This window comes from Oryx dammah, unplaced genomic scaffold (assembly GCF_014754425.2).
Source record: "Oryx dammah isolate SB20612 unplaced genomic scaffold, SCBI_Odam_1.1 HiC_scaffold_2, whole genome shotgun sequence".
Taxonomy (NCBI): domain Eukaryota; kingdom Metazoa; phylum Chordata; class Mammalia; order Artiodactyla; family Bovidae; genus Oryx; species Oryx dammah.
In genome coordinates this window covers 160,825,946-160,841,524 of record NW_024070186.1, presented here as the reverse complement: position 1 = coordinate 160,841,524, position 15,579 = coordinate 160,825,946, and the positions used below count along the sequence as shown (strand labels likewise).

Sequence of the window (15,579 nt, the reverse complement as noted above, 5' to 3'; positions counted from 1 at the left end):
AATAAGCCAGACAAGGCATGATACTATTTGTGTGCAATCTTTTTTTAAAAGGTTCAATTCAGAGAAAACAATGGAATGGGGATTGCCTAGGAGTGGAAGCAATGGGAACAGCTGGTAAAATGGTACAAATTTTCAGTTATATTGTGAATAAGGTCTGAGAATCTAATGAAAAGCGTGGTGACTATAGTTGATAATTGTTGTTCAGTCACTAAGTCAGGCCCTACTCTTTGCGACCCCATGGAATGCAAGACTCCAGGCTCCTCTGTCCTTCACTATCTCCCAGAATTTGCCCAGATTTATGTTCATTGAGTCACTGATGCTTATCTAACCATCTCACCCTCTTCTGCCCCCATCCTTTGCCTTCAGTGTTTCCCAGCATCAGGGTCTTTTCAAATGAGTCAGCTCTTCACATGAAGTGGCCGAAGTACTAGCGCTTCAAGCATCAGTCCTTCTAATGAATATTCAGGGTTGATTTCCTTTAGGATTGACTGGGTTTGATCTCCTTGCTGTCCAAGGGACTCTTCAAGAGTCTTCTCTAGCAGCACAGTCCAAAAGCATCAATTCTTCAGCACTCAGTCTTCTTTATGGTCCAATTCTCACATCTGTATATGACCACTGCAAAAACCCTAGCTTTGACTATATGGACTATAGTTGATAATACTGAACTGCATAACTGAAATCTGCTAAGAGAACAGATCTTGAATGGTTCTCACTTCTTTAAAAGGGTAAATATGTGAGGTGATGGATATCGCTTTTTTTAAAGCGATTAAAATTTTTTAATTTTAAATATATTACAATTTTATTGTCGATAATACTTCACTAAAGCTGGAAAAAAGAGGGAATAGAAATAGCAGAATATAGAAAATGGGAAAAAAAAAAAGAAAATGGGACCTTCTCCTGACAAATCAGATATATTCTCCTCTATAAAAATGCTGGTGAACAGTGTGGTGCAGACTGTCAATGACAGACAGGAGCTGGGGTGGGGGAGAGGAAGTGCCTCTAGATGGCGGAACAGTAGGAACGCTAGAAACGGGACAGCCACAGAAATGGTGAAAGGCTGCCTTCTATGTGTCCTCTCTCCTAGGGGTCAAGGTAGACTTTGCCAACCCTGAAGCAAGCTCCACATAGCTTCCCCCAGGTCATTCATACTGACCTGATTTTTTGCCCACACCTCGAAGCTTGTGGGATCTTAGCTCTAACTGGTCAGAGATCAAACCCAGGCCCTAGGTGAAAGCTGAGTCCTAACCACTAGACTGCTAGGGAATTCCCCAGACTTTTAAGAAAGAGCATCTGAGCTCCACTCCCTTAGGGACCCTAAGAGCCACAGTTTTTCTCTAACTGCTCAGCACTCAGACTCAGAGAGGAGCGAGTGCTGTGAAGAAAGTTCTGGGCTTCCCAGAGGAGAGACGGCTGCAATAAAGCCCCAGAGGCTCTAGGCAGGTATGTGGCTATGCTGAGGACACCCCAGGCACCGGAGGCCTGCAGCCCCAGGCTGCTTACAGGAAAAACTAGTATCGGGCAAAGACAGAACAACTGTCATCTGGTTGCCTAGATTACCAATTGTGGTAACTTAGGTAAACTTCCTGCACCTGATCACCATGGTGCACACAGGGATGGTGTGAGTGACTCAATCTGACCATTAATTGGTCTACTTGATGATACTGCACTCTGGAAGGTGTAGTCACTCGAGCAACAAGGCTTCTGCTTCTCTTCAAAACAGAGGAAGAGAAAGCTGGCTTCCACCAGTGCCCACCTCGGCATTTTTTTCCACAGCAGCACTTTGTGCCAGTACCTCCTCAGGTACACCCTCCACCCACCCTCTTCCACTGGTCCTGCCCAACAGCCCCGAATTCCCGCCTCCCCACTCCCAGGAGGCCAGACTCTAGCCCTGGGGACAGGGCCGCAGCTGTCTGCTTCACTGCTATAGCTCCAGGGCCTGGGGAATAATAGGCTCTCCATAAACACTTGCTGAAAACAAATCAAAGGAAAGAAGGCACACGGGAAATGCTGTAAAGTGTACCACCAACAGCAGGCGCCAGTAGACAGCAAGGCACACTCTGTGGTCCACCACCTCAGCAAGTTCTAAACTCAGAACAGGGTTAAAAATTTTTGCTTTGAAGGAAGGGTAGATACCAGTTTATCCCATTCCAGCAGCAATTATACTGAGTCCCCAACGCAGGCTGAGGACTTCCCTGCTGGCTCAGTGGTAAAGAGTCCACCTGCAATGCAGGACCACAGGAGATGTGGGTTCGATCCCTGGGTCAGGAAGATCCCCGGAGAAGAAACCCACTTCCAGTATTCTTGCCTGGAGAACCCCATGGACAAAGGAGCCTGGAGGGCTACAGTCCACGGTGTGGCAAAGAGTCAGACATGACTGAAGCAACTTAGCAAGCACGCACACAATGCAGGCTAAAAGTGCCATCTGGCAGGAAGGAGAACATTCTCAGGAAGACTCACTTAGCATATTCACCCCACACGGGCTGAGTTCCAGAAAGAGGGCCGCCTGGAGGCCTGGCCACTATTCCTCACGGGAGTGGCTGGGGGGTTGGGTGGGGCAGGGGCGGGGTGGCGGCATTCAGGAGCCACCTTGTATGTCAGAAACAGAATTCACTTCATTCTCTGAAAAGCTACATGGTCAAACTTGGTCAGGCTGACCTCTACACTCCAATCCTTTCTCTTTGCAGGAACCACTATAATCCTAGAAAATCAAAGGCCAAATCATGAACATGGAACATTTCTAGACTGCAATTTCTTGTAATCCATAAGAAGCTGCCCCACCCTGCACCCGAAAACAAAAAGATCCCAAAATAGTCCACTGTGGGAAATATACTTCAAGAAGTATTAACAATAAGTAATCTGTACCAAAATGATAAATAGCTATACTATAACATTTGAAAAAAGTCACTCAGCCTAACAATACAGGGCAGGGCTACTTAAACAGCAGCAAACAATGGAATCCTGGCACCGAGGCAACAAGTTGATGGGCAGTACCCAGGCATGAAAACGTCTGCATCAACTTCTTTGTTTAAAATAAGTGGCTGAGACTTCGCTTTCCAATGCAAGAGGTGTGGGCTCAATCCCTAATCGGGAAGCTAAGATCCCACATACTTCCCAGGCAAAAACCAAAACATAAAACAGAAGCAATTGTTAACAAATTCAATAAAGACTAAAAATGGTCCACATCAAAACAAAAAAAATCTTAACAAAAAAAAGACCCCAAACACTGACTAGGACTATGGATAACTAAATATACCAGTGATGGCAGGAAGGGACTTTGGAAAACTATAAATATTTGTTGTTTGTTGGATAGTTTAGCCGATTGGCTCCTTCTATGCGAAGTGGCTCAATTCTTTTGAAAGGGGGAGGGATAGGCAGGGGACAAGGGGGAGGGGGACAGAGAGACAAACAGGAACAGGACTGGGCGAGCCATCTAAGTCTCTGTGCTGCACCAGCCAGTCACCAGAAGTCCCCAGGCCCTTCACTGTGCTCCTACTAATTCCAGAAACGTCCATCTATAGAGGTCAGGCCCTCCTCTTCTACTTCCCGACATCACCGTGACCCTCTGTTTATAAAATCTGCTTCCACAGCCCCATAACTCCTGTACTCCTAGCCGTTCACTGATCACGACTGGTTTTCACTCCCACACCTGCTCTGAGAGAAATGGCAACACTGTCCTGATTACCAGTGTTCTCTCTGGTGCGCCTGGCCCAGCAGATCCAGAACACTCATTTCAAAGCCCCTGCCGTGGTGAATGACAGGCTCAAGGATCTAGGGCATCTTAAAGAACAGACAAGTTCAAAGATGTTAAGTCCTCCTCTACAAACTCACGTCAGCAAACCTCAGGTCAGTCAGCCTGACTGTCAGACAGAAATGTGATCCCCAATCCCTCCCCCAAAGGCACAATGGGGACTTCAGCTGTCACAATTCTTTTCTCCATGCCCATTCTTTTCCTTTGCCCTGGGAAACCACAACTGGGGAAAGGGGCAGGCTGCGGAGTTGGCCAGCACGAGAGAGGGAGGAGGGGGAAGTGAGGCGGCTGGAAACAGCATAGCTCTCCCGCCTACTGGAATCGAGGGACACCAACTGCCACAGCGCAGGATGGAGGCCCATGACCTGAGGGGGTGCTGGTCTCCTGTGCACAGAGAAGACGGTGCCAGAGGGAAGGTGAGGGGCTGCTCCCTCCCTGCACAAAGGCCTCCACTGGACACGGCAGGCCCTGCCTGCCTCGAGAGGGCTGTGTGAGGCTCAGGGTCCACTCCAGTCTAGAACTGGCATCACAGCCACAAGGGCCATCGTCCTGTTTTGCCTGTTAAGCTGGAAGCATATCCTACAAGACAGAGCAAGACTCCCTCAGACTGAGCTGCTCAGAATCCAACACCATGTTCCAAGTCACGTACAGCCCAGCGCCCTGGGAGCCTTCAGCCTGAGCTGTAATGGATGCTGTCGCATCAATGAAATGCCTACTGATCAGGCTAGCTAAACGAAGAGGGTGGTGAGAGAGTGACAGTAAGTTACGGATTAGATTCTAAAATACCAAACAGTAAGAATTTGAATTGGGCACTACATCTCCGAGTTGGACGGTGTGAGTTCTAGTCTTACTTTTCTTCAGCTGTGACTCCATCCCTTCCTCCTCCTCTTCTCCCCACCTCCACCCTTCTCTCTGGTGGTCCATTTCTTTCTAACTACAGACTTGTTTGTAATCCCCGTGCCTCTGAGCTGGCCAAGGCCATTCTCACTCACAGGCCCCAACGGGGCTGGCACCCTCATTGAGTGGCCAGTGCTGTGTTTTTTCCTGCGGCTCCCCCAGAGTTCACTGCTCCCCTCCCAGGGTCTGCCCTGGAATCCCTGCCCCCGGCTGCTCTCCCTGTATCAGGGCTGGGCACTGGCCCCTGACCTCTCCACCAGGCCCAGTCCACATCCACACCCCCCTGCCCAGCAAGGCTGCTACTCCTTGCCTGCAGGCCTGTGAGGGCAGGCCCTTCAGGGGCTCTGGCTGCTTTTCGTAGCCAGCACCGCAGGTAAGGAGGCCTTTGGCTCCTTCTGTCTTAGGCCTGCCTCTAGTCACTGGTGCAGCTTTCTTCCCACAGCCCATGGATGGGGGTGTGTGTGTGTGTGTGTGTGTGTGTGTGCGCGTGCGTGTTTTCCACTCTTCTGGCTGAACTAATAACTTCCATTGCATCCACCTCTGTTTATGATCTCACCCCACCTACTTACACTGTGACATTCAGGAGGGTCACGGGTAAAAATGACGCCTCACCGCTCACAAAAATGTACAGCACAAATGTCTACAGCACATAAATATGAGCATGTGCCCCATAAACGTCTTCAGACGATCAACACAGGACAGGAGTCCAAGGCACGCCCTTTCCTGGGCTATAGGAGCTGCTCCTGCTCTATATCCCCTGAAGGCTTTTCACCCCTCTGTTCCTGTTGAACAATCCCATAAACCAGGCCAAGTCAGTTCTTAATGGTGCCACATACTCTTATCAGGCAGGCCTCAGCAGCTATGAATAAACCGGTTGTTTACCCATCACACACATTCCTTTCTGAGTATCTGTCTATGAAAGAAGAGTAAATTCTAACATGCTACTTATAAGCCTAACATGATCTGGGGGACAAGCGACGCCAGGGCTCCTGTGGAGGCAGCAGGAGGGAGGAAGCCGGGGGCGGGACGGTGCAGCTCTCAGCCTCCTAACCTCGGGCTCTCTCCACATTTCACTTGTGAAATGGGATGAACACCTACCTAGCACTCAGTACAAGACTACTGCTACTGCTACTGCTAAGTCACTTCAGTTGTGTCCGACTGTGTGTGACCCCAGAGACAGCAGCCCACCAGGCTCCCCCGTCCCTGGGATTCTCCAGGCAAGAACACTGGAGTGGGTTGCCATTTCCTTCTCTAAGACTACTATGAAGATCAAATAGACGATGACCATGAAACCACTTTACAACAGGTGTCAATGTGACAGAAGAAACTGAGAAAGAGTTGTTTATTAACTTGTCTACCCTGGGAGATGAGACACTTTGGTGAGCTTTTTTCAGACCTTGCTACGACACCAGGCAACTCAACAAGTGGAAGAAGCCCTATTCCTGGATGCAACGTGGAAACAGACTTGCTCTCCTGAGCACTGTTTAAAATCCAGTACTGAGAGGGGTGAACCTCACACTGAGGGCCAGTTCTGCATCCCATCTGGCAAATGGATGTGAAGAGGGGTGCAGCCTGCTTCCTGCAGTAAACAGCCACTTGACCGTCCCTGTGCTGCTCCCAGACCTCAGGGAGGGCTGAAGTTGGGGGGCAGGAGGGAGCTCAGTGAACCTGTCAGTTTACAGGGGTCACTTCCAGGCTCCCACCTGCTGCTGATTACTGCTAGACCCAGCTCACCTTCAGGAAGGGAAAGGTAGGTGGGCCCTGCCCAAAGGATGAGGTCTTTAGAGTTAGAAAGGTTTGGGCTGGAGTTTCAACGTTTAGTAGTTCCATGGCTAGCAGTAAGGCGTACCATTCTGAAAGCTGAGTTTCCACATCCATAAAACTGGGTAACAAAACTCTCTTTGCTCTACATTCTCAAGTGTGCTGTGAAGACTAAAGGAGCTAACATGTGTACAAGTGCTTCATGAAACAACGAGGCTGAAAAGTGCTGATGATCTCTTGAGAAGTTGTTGGAGAAAGAGAACAGGTGGGTGATTCTGAAACACTGAGGAAGAATGTGAAATCTGATGCGTCCACAGGTAATTCTGGGCAGTCAGTTACACGTGTGGACTTGTGACTCAGGCCTTTTCCTCTGCCAGTGTCAGGAAAAGGGAATTCTGTTCTTTCTGAGGTGAGACCTGTGACCGCTGCAGCTGGAGAATTCTCACTGCAGATGCTGCCGGACGCTGGCTGAGCTGGGTGTTGGGAGCAGTGCACAGGGCCAACTCAGCTCTAATCCAACAAAGCAGCTGAGAAGAGGGGTCTCCCAAACCCCTGAGGAGACCACATCCTATAGGTCACCACCTTCTGAGTCTATAGAATGAATGACACGAGGTCTCTGAACTCTGGTGCTGCCACACCTCAGGAATTCTTATACACAAGCTTCACTCCTTTCATTTTGGTTACTGGGTGACTTCAATCCCACAGTTGATTGAATGGATGACTATTAATTAACCTCTTGACAAAGAGCAAGTTCAGACAAGCCATTTTGGAAAAGTGAGGAGTCTAAGGACACAAAGCTCTTGCGTCACATTTACTCAACACACACATGCATATCTGGCAATAAGCAACCAGAAAGCAACTAAGGGCACTAGCCTCTTAGTAGCTTCAAAAACTGGACTCAGGAAGTCTAAGACTTCTCAGGCAGGTTGTGTCCACTGGGGAGTGGTGGGCTCATCTCTAGCACGTTCAAATACAGCTGAGCAAGAATTCAGACACTGCGACGACACCTGAAACATGGAAAAGCAGAGAAGGGGCCGCAAGTCCGCGGGCTGCGGGCACCAAAGACGCCACTTCCTACTACAAGACCCGCTCTGTTTCCTGAGTGTCACTGGGTCTTGGGGCTGAGAAGACAAGGCTTTTTAGTCCCATGGGAAGCACCTGGGGGGGGGGGGGGGCTGAAGCCGTGACTGAATTCTAGAACGGTCAGGCTGGGATTTTATAAGAACAAAGCTTAGGCACCAGACATCCACAAGGCTGGTTGTAACAGCGTAAGTTCCGACGAGACTGGGTCACCCCTAGGTACAATCAAGCAAAAATCCTTCCAACTTTGGAACAATCTAGAAAGCATGTGTCCTATGGATTAAGTGGTCAGCCACATTTTCTTTCACTCAGGTGCAACAACTGTTACCTGTGACCTTGGCTTCTCTCACAAATGATGACATAAACAGTGTTGGGAGTGGTGGGAAACCGTGGGGGCTTAGGATGCTTCTGCCAAATTTCCACCTTGGAAAACCTAGAAGTGCTATGGCCTTCCAGGTGGTTTTCTCTTTACATGTGTGTGTCCTCTCTACATGCATCATGTCTGACTCCTTTGGGACCCCATGAACTGTAGCCTGCCAGGCTCCTTTGTCCATAGGATTCTGCCGGCAAGGATACTTGAGTGGGTTGCCATTTCCTCCTCCAGGGGACCTTCCCGACCCAAGGATCAAACTGTCATTTCAGGTGTCTACTGCTTTGGCAGACAGATTCTTTTGCCACTGAGCCACCTGGGAAGCCCTTTCCTCTCTACAGACAGACTTAATGGAGCCTCCCAGCAGGGACCAAAGGCCCTCAGGTTCACCCAGAAGAGGGCGGTGCAGAGGAAGACCACCGGACTAAAGTCTAACAGATGTGGACACGCCATGTTAAGTCACTTCTGAGCAGGGTCCCATGACTATGAAGGAACTAAGATCAAGAGAATTAAGTAATACAGCCAATGTCACTCAGAGTGAACAGTTGAGCTGGAACCAAACTCGAGTCCTTCTGAATGCAAGGTGATGCCTCCTGTGTCCACAGCCAATCCTCAGTGGTACACAAAGGTGAAATCAGTATGGTGTCTACTGACAAGACTACTAGCCACATGGAAACTGAGGTTATGTTACAGTGCACTTATGCTCACAGTGGAGGGGTTGGCTAAACCACTGAGTGACACTTGTTTCTTAAGTAAAAGTGAGCTCAATCCTATGGTTTCTGAGAAGTAAATGCTCAGGTTCCCATTTGAAGACTATACCGCCCACTCCTAACACGCTCACCTTGGCTCACTCAGATTACAGGGCAACCTGAGAAGGCTGTCCTCTGGCGGGCCCTGCTTTTGTTGACTAGCAGGGCAGGCTAAGGCTGGAGACGGCTGGTCCCAAGGGGGAGGAGAGCACCCACCACCCCGCCTCGGTGCCTGGAGGGAAGCAGCCAGATCTGCCAGCTCCTGACGGACGCTGAAGCCAAGGCTCTAAGCATCCTGACCCCACAGGGAGGTCACAATAGGTAAGGCCCGCAGATTTCTATAGTACCTATTACCATAGAAACTACAGAGAATCAGAAGAGCTGGTTTTAAGAATCTGAAAGCGTGTTCTCCACATGTTGAGATCTATTCAGTCCAATCTTCCTGTCTATTGAAAATATACTCTGCCTTGGTAGCAGGAGTGTGATGGACAGAAAATATATCAACATAAAGGTCTTATAAAATCAGGAACTCCACAGGCCAAGGCACTGGTCCATCTAAAGAGGCGGCTCCTCTGGCTCACCTTGGACCTGTTTGGGACCCTAACATGCTTCCACAGGCCTCAGAGTTAGGTATTATTCTCTGGCATTTTCACAACTGCCTAGACTCTGGCAGTAGAGGGGAGAGGTGGGTGAAGTGGGTGCAAAGAAACAAGCCCTGACCAGGAACTGGTAACTCCCAAGAGGCTGCCCTGTCCTCACAGACTTGCGTCTACAGTGGCAGCGGACCAGCAGCAACAGCTACCGGCCTCTCCGAGAGCAGAGGCTTCTCAGCTTCTCCTGGCTCCCCGCAGGCCCAGCCTCCTGGGGGCAGCAGTCAAGGCCCCAGAGCAGGCAGCCCGCTGCCATTCTGCTCTCTGGTTCCCTGTACTAATAACAAGGCAACAGCTCAAGGAATAGGGGTGCACAACTGTCTTCCTCCCTCAGTGTATCGGGGCTGATTCGTACATGGATGAAAATGTCCCTGCAGAGTAGCCAGGAGCGGAAAGGTTGAGAAAATATATTGCAGGTGATGTGAAAGTACCAGCAGTCAGGTGTGTCAGCAGCCCTCTCTTCCACTCTAAAAAGTCTCTCAGAGTGAGAGCTGACTTACAAGGATAATCTTTAACTCAATAAAATTTTTCTTAAAAGACAACACATTCAGAGACTTCATTGTTAGTAAAACTCAGGGGGACACTGAGGACAGGGAAGACTGGTGTGCTGTTTATGGGGTCACAAAGAGTCAGACAAGACTCAGCGACTGAACAACAACAATCCACCTGCAACAATCCTCAAAACCACACTTGAAAGGCAGAAAAATCAAGGTGGCAGAGTGATTACTTAACAAAACACCCTTAAACTCCCTTTCTAGACACTCCAGCTGTTCGCTAAAATCTTCTAGGATCCAAGGTCAGAGATAACAGGTCAGCACATACCACATCAATAACCTCAGATATACAGATGACACCACCCTTATGGCAGAAAGTGAAGAACTAAAGAGCCTCTTGAAAGTGAAAGAGGAGAGTGAAAAAGTTGGCTTAAAGCTCAACATTCAGAAAACGAAGATCATGGCATCTGGTCCCATTGCTTCGTGGCAAATAGATGGGGAAACAGTGGACACAGTGGCTGACTTTATTTTTTTGGGCTCCAAAGTCACTGTCAATGGTGATTGCAGCCATGAAATTAAAAGACACTCACTCCTTGGAAGGAAAGTTATGACCAACCTAGACAGCATATTAAAAGCAAAGATATTACTTTGTCAACAAAGGTCCGTCTACTCAAGGCTATGGTTTTTCCAGTGGTCATGTATGGATGTGAGAGTTGGACTATAAAGAAAACTGAGCGCTGAAGAATTGATGCTTTTGAACTGTGGTGTTGGAGAAGACTCGAGAGTCCCTTGGATTGCAAGGAGATCCAACCAGTCCATCCTAAAGGAGATCAGCCCTGCGTGTTCATTGGAAGGACTGATGTTGAAGCTGAAACTCCAATATTTTGGCCACCTGATGCAAAGAGCTGACTCACTGGAAAAGACCCTGATGCTGGGAAAGATTGAAGGCAGGAGGAGAAGGGGACGACAGAGGATGAAATGGTTGGATGGCATTACCGATTCGATGGATATGGGTTTGGGTGGACTCCAGGAGTTGGTGATGGACAGGGAGGCCTGGAGTGCTGTGGTTCATGGGGTCGCAAAGAGTTGGACACGACTGAGCGACTGAACTGAACTGAACACACTACTCTGTCTGGTTTAGTTTCCTCACCAGTACAAGATGCTCAGATCACAGTCTCCCTGTGCAGTAGTTGCTGGCAGTAACTCAGTGTCTGTGTAAATGTGACCATTATCTAGATACAAACATAAGTATCTGTATTCCAGTATACATCCAAGGACATGGAGACCAAATCCCTCCATCTCAAAGTTACTGGAACATGGGGTCAACAAGGCTAACAGCAGCCACACACACACAAGTCCCACCTGCACAGCACAATGCTAATGTGCTGACCAGACACCAGAGGGACTGAGGCAATGACTGAATTGCGTGATGGTCTTTAGAGCTGGCCTAAAGTTCAGTTCAGTTGCTCAGTCATTTCTGACTCTTTGCGACTCCGTGGACTGCAGCACACCAGGCTTCCCTGTCCATCACAAACTCCTGGAGCTTACTCAAACTCATGTCCATTGAGTCGGTGATGCCATCCAGCCATCTCATCCTCTGTCGTCCCCTTCTCCTCCTGCCTTCAATCTTTCCCAGCATCAGGGTCTTTTCCAATGAGTCAGTTCTTTGCATCAGGTGGCCAAAGTATTGGAGTTTCAGCTTCAGCATCAGTCCTACCAATAATATTCAGGACTGATTTCCTTTAGGATGGACTGGTTGGATCTCCTTGCAGTCCAAGGGACTCTCAAGAGTCTTCTCCAACACCACAGCTCAAAAGCATCAATTCTTCGGTGCTCAGTTTTCTTTACAGTCCAACTCTCACATCCATACATGACTACTGGAAAAACCATAGCATTGACTAGATGGGCCTTTGTTGGCAAAGTAATATCTCTGCTTTTTAATATGCTGTCTGGGTTGGTCATAACTTTCCTTCCAAGGAGTAAGCATCTTTTAATTTCATGGCTGCAGTCACCAATGACAGTGATTTTGGAGCCCCCCAAAATAAAGTCTGTCACTGTTTCCATTGTTTCCCCATCTATTTGCCACGAAGCAATGGGACCAGATGCCATGATCTTCGTCTTCTGAATGTTGAGCTTTAAGCCAACTTTTTTACTCTCCTCTTTCACTTTCATCAAGAGGCTCTTTAGTTCCTCTTCACTTTCTGCCATAAGGGTGGTGTCATCTGCATATCTGATGTTACTGATATTTCTCCTGGCAATCTTGATTCCAGCTTGTGCTTCATCCAGTCCAGCATTTCTCACGATGTACTCTGCATATAAGTTAAATAAGCAGGGTGACAATATACAGCTTTGATGTACTCCTTTCCCGATTTGGAACCAGTCTGTTGTTCTATGTCCAGTTCTAACTGTTGCTTCTTGACCTGCATACAGATTTCTCAGGAGGCAGGTCAGGTGGTCTGATATTACCATCTCTTTAAGAATTTTCCAGTTTGTTGTGATCCACACAGTCAAAGGCTTTGGCACAGTCAATAAAGCAGATGTTTTTCTGTAACTCTCTTGCTTTTTCTATGAGCCAGAGAATGTTGGCAATTTGATCTTTGGTTCCTCTGCCTTTTCTAAATCCAGTTTGAACATCTGGAAGTTCACGTACTACTGAAGCCTGGCTTGGAGAATTTTGAGCATTACTTTGCTAGCGTGTGTAGGAGCCCAACAAACCCGACCTCAACTATGACTGGCCAAGAGTCCACTGCCACACAGGCCGAGAGGCAGTGCAGGCATGTGGTCAAGGCACAGGCTCAAGTCATGCACCGCGGGGCAGGCCCTGGTCCTGCTGCACACCCACTGGGGACCTCGGACCAGTCACTCTCAGAATCTCAGTTTCTCCATTTGTAAGGGTAGTGATAACAGCTCTGCATGGCAGATGTGAAAAGTCAGTGAGATAACCATAAAACTGCTGTTTTAGTCTATTATTTAGTTTACTTATAAAACTGCTGTTTTCATTTATTATTTTTAGCTTGCCGTATGATGCTGAATAGTAAACTAAAGCAAGTGACAAAGTTAACTAATGTTTCTGAATATTTTTAGTCAAGAAATGGAAAAACCCCTTTCTCTATGAAAGGTCCTGTAAGTAGCATCAAATCTATTCCAGAGTCACAAGCTGAGATGAATGCTCACTATAAAGAACCTGTTTTCATTCCGGTAACATTTCTAATACCAAAAAAGGAACAGAAAAACCTGGGCATACCTAGCAAAATAAGTTTTGCAAAGAACCCAAAGGAAGATGATTTCCAGAGTTCAAATCCTATTCAGGGGACTCTGAACCTGAGTTAGGTGAAGGCCCCTCCATGCTATAGATGGGTCAGGATCCAGGATGCGATATGTTCTTGTTTCGTTTCTTCAGAGCACCTCATCACTATAAAGCAAGGTTTAGGTAAATGAAAACTTGACTTTATATAAATATGGTAACTCTCATTTGCAGTTAGTTCTCTTGACAATCAATCCCCACCCAGTGGTTCTCAAGGGGACATCGGTCATGCCCAGAGGGTTGTCTGCTTGTGAAAACTGGAGGGTGGGCTGTGGTACCGGCATCTAGTGTATAGAGGCCAGGAATGCTGTTCAACATCCCACAACGCACAGAAAGCAAAAGCACAAGTGTGCACACACACGTAACACACACACCAGACCACCACCACCACCAATTATCCAGCCTAAAATGTCAAGGGCACCAAGGTTGAGAAACCCTGCTCTAACCTCTCATCCCTTCATCAGTTTAGAGAGAGACAAGAAGAGGTTTGTTTTCACAGTTACCTTCATGCCGTCCATCACACCTTCATCAAATATCCGTTACAGTGATTTCTGGGAAACTGAATTTCCACCAGAAAACAGAAGAGGCTGTTAAGTGGGGCAACCTGGCACTCACTGCCCACAGATGACAGGGAAAAGGGTCACAGTATCTTCCTGGGAAGAGGACTGATTTGTATTTAGCCCACAAGGAGGCAAAACCTTTCAAGCAGGCTCAGTTAACAAAGCCAGGAAGAAGAGAAGCCCCTGACAGAAATGTGTTCACTGACTTCTTAAAAGAACAGAACACAGAACTGGGAGAAAATCGAATCATCGTTTATCAGTCTGGTATCTGACTGACATGTAGGCTAAAAAGCTCTAATACCAGGTCTGTGCCAGGGAGCTGTCACAAACACTACTGCTCTGGAACTCCAACAGCCTCATTTATAAAATAAGAGGCACGTCTCAGAGAGCTGCAGGGAGGATGGCATTTAACAGAAGGTAAAGCAGGAAAGACCATGGGCTTCCCCCACCCATTTCAGACACAGCAGCTCGCATACTCCTCCAAAAATGGAGTTGTGCCGCTTCTAAAAATAAGGTCAGATGACAATGAGCTGGATGATCTTGGAGGCCTGATATTACATTAAGAGCCACCTAAGCAAGCTTTTCATTATCTATTACAGCACTTGTATCCTGCTGCAGCATTTCTTTGTACCTATGTCTTTTTTCCAAATTACAGCTCATTTATCTTTGTGTCTTACTTCAACACAGGGTACCTACCTAATCAGGGTTTGCTGAGTGACTGGATGATTTCCAGAATGTGAGGTATTCTCAAAATCGAGGTATTCTCAAAGAACAGATGACAAAGAGAACATTTAAAAGTGCATCCCAGACATAAGAAAATTGGCTAGCTAGTGAGTAAGTATCTTTGAGCACCATATTTACTACAAAAATTTCTACTGATTAACAGTTGCGGGTTGGGGAGGGGAGGTGACACGGGCCTTGTAGGGGGCCTGAAAGAGAAAGGTTGCACTGCATGGTTTTAAACTGCCTTGCTCACATTCCACAGATACAGCTATTAAGAACATACCTTTTAGATTTTAAGGACTCTTAAAGCCTGGTTAAGAAAAGAACACTGCCTTACTTTAAAAAAAAAAAAAAAAAGAAATGGAGGGCTTCTCTTGTGGCTCAGTGGTAAAGAATCTTCCTGCCAGTGTCAGAGACACAGATTTGATCCCTGATCCGGGAGAACCCCACATGCCTGGGAGCAACTTAGCCCATACATTACAAGTATTGAGCCTGTGCCCTAGAGCCCGTTCGCAGCAACTACTGAAGCCCAACTGCCTGAGAGCCTGTGCTCAGCAACCAGAGAAGCCCCTGCAGTGAGAAGCCGAGGCACCGCAACTAGAGAGTAGGCCCTGCTCCCACAACTGGCGAAATGCCCGAGCAGCAGTGAAGGCAGCACAGCCAAAGTGAATAAATTTTTTAAATTATTTTTAAAAAAGAAAAGGAGGCTAGCAGTGTAGGGTGAGGCAGCAGACACAGCTGTACTTTAAAAAAAAAAAAAAAGAGGTTCTGGGCTGGGAGGTGAGGGAGGGAGAAAAAGAAGGGGGGAAAAAAAAGAAATGGATAGGCAAAATTTTAATAGTCTAGGTAACAAATGTTTGCCAGCACTGCTCCACCTGATGCAGGCATAAAGAACTGGCCCTTCCTGCTGTCCATCTATGAGAACCCTTTATTCCCCCAGCTGGCTTTAGGGAAGGGGTTTCACAGCACTTTTCTTCTCAGGTCTGTTACTCCAGGGAAGGGGCGGGTCAAGCTTCTCTTAACAAGCCCACATTTTTAGAACATTTTGGAGGAAATACATCAAGGCATTACGTTGTTAACCACTGCAGGGGAGAAAGCAAAATGCTACAAAAATACCAGTTTACCAAAAAGAAAATTAAAAAAAAAACAAACAGCAGTTTGCCACTGTATAACTGAGCAACTTCCTGTTGTATGAGGCAGCCCCCACGAAATACATGAAGATACATGAAGTGAGTGCCTGTAA

General features: G+C 47.5%; 1 protein-coding gene across 3 annotated transcripts in view; it reads right to left on the bottom strand.

Annotated features, from left to right (window-relative positions):
• Nucleotides 1-15,579, bottom strand: part of HMOX2 (heme oxygenase 2) — a 28,803-nt gene that overhangs the window by 5,364 nt on the left and 7,860 nt on the right. The gene's annotated exons all lie outside the window — the stretch shown is intronic.